The following is a 3,577-nucleotide window of genomic DNA, read 5'->3' as shown; positions in this document are numbered from 1 at the left end:
CTTTGTCATACAGTTTGAGATCTGGCACCACTATGATACCTTATTTTGCTTTTTTTTCCTATTGATTCCTTTTACCATTGATCCTTGACCTTATATTTTCCCATCTGAATCTTCTTATTATTTTTCCCAGCTCTACAAAATAAATTTTGGCAGTTTAATTGAATGACACTGAATGAAAAAATTAATTTAGATTGAATAGTCATTTTTATTATATTAACTTGGCCTACTCAGAAGAAATTAATATTTTTCCAATTATTTCTCACATTATTTATGCAAAATGTGTTTTATAATTGTGTTGATTTAGTTCCTGAGTTTGTTTTGACAGGTAGACTCCCAAATAGTTTATAAAGCCTGAAATTATTTTAAATATATTTTTTCTATTTCTTGCTGCTGGATTTTGTTACTTATATATAGAAATGATGATTTATTTGGATTTCATTTATACTCTGCAAGCTTACTGAAGTTTATTGTTTTATTTTGTTTTTAATTGATTCATTAGGATTATCTAAGTATATTGGCACATTATAGCAAAAACTGAGTTTTGACTCTGCATTGCCTATTCTAATTCCTTTAATTCCTTTCTCTTCTCTTATTGCTATAGCTCACATTTTCAGTGCAATATTAAATAATAGTAGTTATAATGTATATTTGCTTCACCCTTGATCTTATTGGGAGAACTTCTGGCTTCTCCTCACTACAGATGAGTTTTATATAGGTGGTTTGCTGATGGTGTTAGATAGATACTACTTTTTTTTGAATAACTCCATATATTCCTATGCTTTCTAATATTTTTAATAGGAAGGAGTGCCATATTTTGTCAAAAATTTCTTTGTCTCTATTGAGATAATTTAAAGGTTTTTATTCTTTTTGCTATTGATAATTGTGCTTATATTGAACCAGCCTTGTATTCCTGGTACTAACATTGAACTTTCAAGGTCTGTTATTCCTCCTGAAACTTCTTCTGTCCTTTTCCATGAATTTAAAAAATACTTCATTGAACATCTTTCTTTTATTTTTGTTGTGCATATTCTTTCTTCTATTAAACTTCAAACTGCTTGCAGTTTAATAGTGTCTTATTTATCTACACATTTTCCTTTACACCTTGCTGTTCAGTTATTTCAGTTGAATTCAACTCTTCATGACCTCATTTCAGGTTTTCTTGGAAAAGATACTGGGGTTGTTTATCATTTTCAGATCATTTCACAGATAAAAAAACAGACAAATAAGAATAAGTGGCTAGGGTCACACACATTGTTACTTTCTGAGACCAAATCTGAACCCTATCCATTGAATTACCAAGTTTCCTCAAAGCACTTTTTATAGTATATCATATATAATTAGGAGCATATGGAAATACTATTTTCTCCCTTCACTTCCACTCTTTCCTTCTCTCCCTTCCAAATTTCTCTTTTATCAAAGTGAAATAAAAGAAAAAGAAAATTCATAATAGATATTCATAGTCAAACAAATCAAAGTCTCATGGTAGTTGGTACAACTTTTAAATCATTGTTAACCTAACTAACCTAACTTAAAGAAGTCAGAGATCCATGCTATTCCATTGAATATCTTGGGTTCATAGCAGTTTGAACTGAAAGGATATTTGGGGTCATCTCATCCAACGTTTTTCTTCTACAGATGATAAAACTAAAGATCAGAAAAGTTTAGTAATTTGCCAAAGTCACACAGTAAAAATTAGGGCCAGTATTTAAATCCATGTCCTCTGACTCTAGATCCAAATCTCTTTTCCATTGCTCCATATAGTGTCAGCAAACTAAAGATGATTGTTTCATGATATATGCTAAAAATTATCCTGCTGGACATGAAGCTTTTCTATGCATAAAATTTATATAGAAAAATCTACTGAATTCTACCAAAAAAGGCAATTGACATTTTAAATAAACCACTGAGACTTATTTTATGTACAATTTATCTGAGATAGCCTATGATTTCTTATATTCTAATAGTTTGCAAAGTTATGGCAAAGTTTGTGTTTATCAAGCATTAGATTATTATGGTCATCTACTATTGTGTGTTGTAGGCCTCTGGCTGTTTGGATTCCTTACAACCATGCCACCATGTCACCATGCTAACAGGATTTGTCATAGACAGTGGTATAGGAGTTGGGTTGTACTGCTTCTCAAGGACCAATGGTCAAATTTTCAGTGTGAAAGTTTATTTTAGTTTTTACATTTTCTTTTTTGAACTATATATATATATATATATATATATATATATATATATATATATATATATATATATTATTTTTGTACAAATGATGGTTTTTTATACATTACTAAAATATTCTTGTTTAAGAGTAAACATACTACCCCCTCCTTCCCAAAATATAGACTCTCTTGAGCAATAAAGTAAAGAGAAAAAATAAAAAAAATAAAAAAATAAAAACAATGTGCTTCAGTCTGTGTTCCAATACCACCAACTCTGCTGCAGGTGGACCACATTCTTTATGATAAGTCCATCACAAAAGCTACTTCCATATTTTTTCACCATTGCCATTGCTGATAGCAACTCCTTCCATTCATACCTTCCCACTACTATTTACTATATTTTCTCTCTCCTTTCACTCTGTCCATCTTCTTAAATGTGTTATAGGGTAGCTGAGTGAAGCAGCAGACTGATCACTGGCCCTGGGGCCAAGAGGCCAAGAGCCCACATACCATTGCTTAGGCCCAGAAACCACCCAGCCCTGTGGTCCCGGACAGGCCATCCAATCCCAGCCCCTTGAAGGAAGTAAAAAGTAAAATGTGCTATATCTGACCACTCTCCCCCACGATCCACCCTCTCTTCCATCACCCACATCCCCCTTTCCCCTGCCCCCTTCTCTACTTTTTACTCTAGATGTCTATACCCCATTGAGTATATGTGCTGTTTCCTATCCAAGCCACCTCTGATGAGAGCAAAGGTTCCCTCATTCCCCCTCGCCTTCCCCCCTTCCATATCATTGCAATAAGAAAAAAAAATCTTATTATATGAAATATATTAGCCTATTCCACCTCTCCTTTCTCTTACTCACCTTACATTTCCCTTTTAGTCTTTGATTCCATTTTTACACTGTATTATATCTTCCAATTCAGCTCTCTCCTGTGCTTCATCTATAAAAGCTCCTTCCAACTGCTCTATTAAATGAGAAGTTTCATATGAGTATTATCAATATCATTTTTCTATGCAGGAATACATGCAGTTCATCATCATTAAGTCCCTCATATTTTCTCCTTCTTCTCCACTTTCTATGCTTTACCAGAGTCCTGCATTTGAAAATCAAACTTTCTTTGTCCCCTCTAGTTATTTCAACAGGAACAATTGAAATCTCCTGGTTCACTGAAAGTTCATCTTTTCCCCTGGAAGAGGATGTTCAGTTTTGGTGGGTAGTTGATTCTTGGTTGCATTTTGAGCTCTTTGCATTCCAGAATATTATAATCCAAGTCTTACATTTTCTTAATGTAGTTGCTGCTAAGTCCTGTGTGATCCTGACTGCAGTTCCACGATATTTGAATTATGTCCTTCTGGCTGCTTGTAATATTTTCTCTTTGACTTGGGAGTTTTGGAACTTGGCTATAAT

Source organism: Macrotis lagotis, chromosome 5 (assembly GCF_037893015.1).
Source record: "Macrotis lagotis isolate mMagLag1 chromosome 5, bilby.v1.9.chrom.fasta, whole genome shotgun sequence".
NCBI classification, from domain to species: Eukaryota; Metazoa; Chordata; class Mammalia; order Peramelemorphia; family Peramelidae; genus Macrotis; species Macrotis lagotis.
This window is presented reverse-complemented; position numbering follows the sequence as displayed.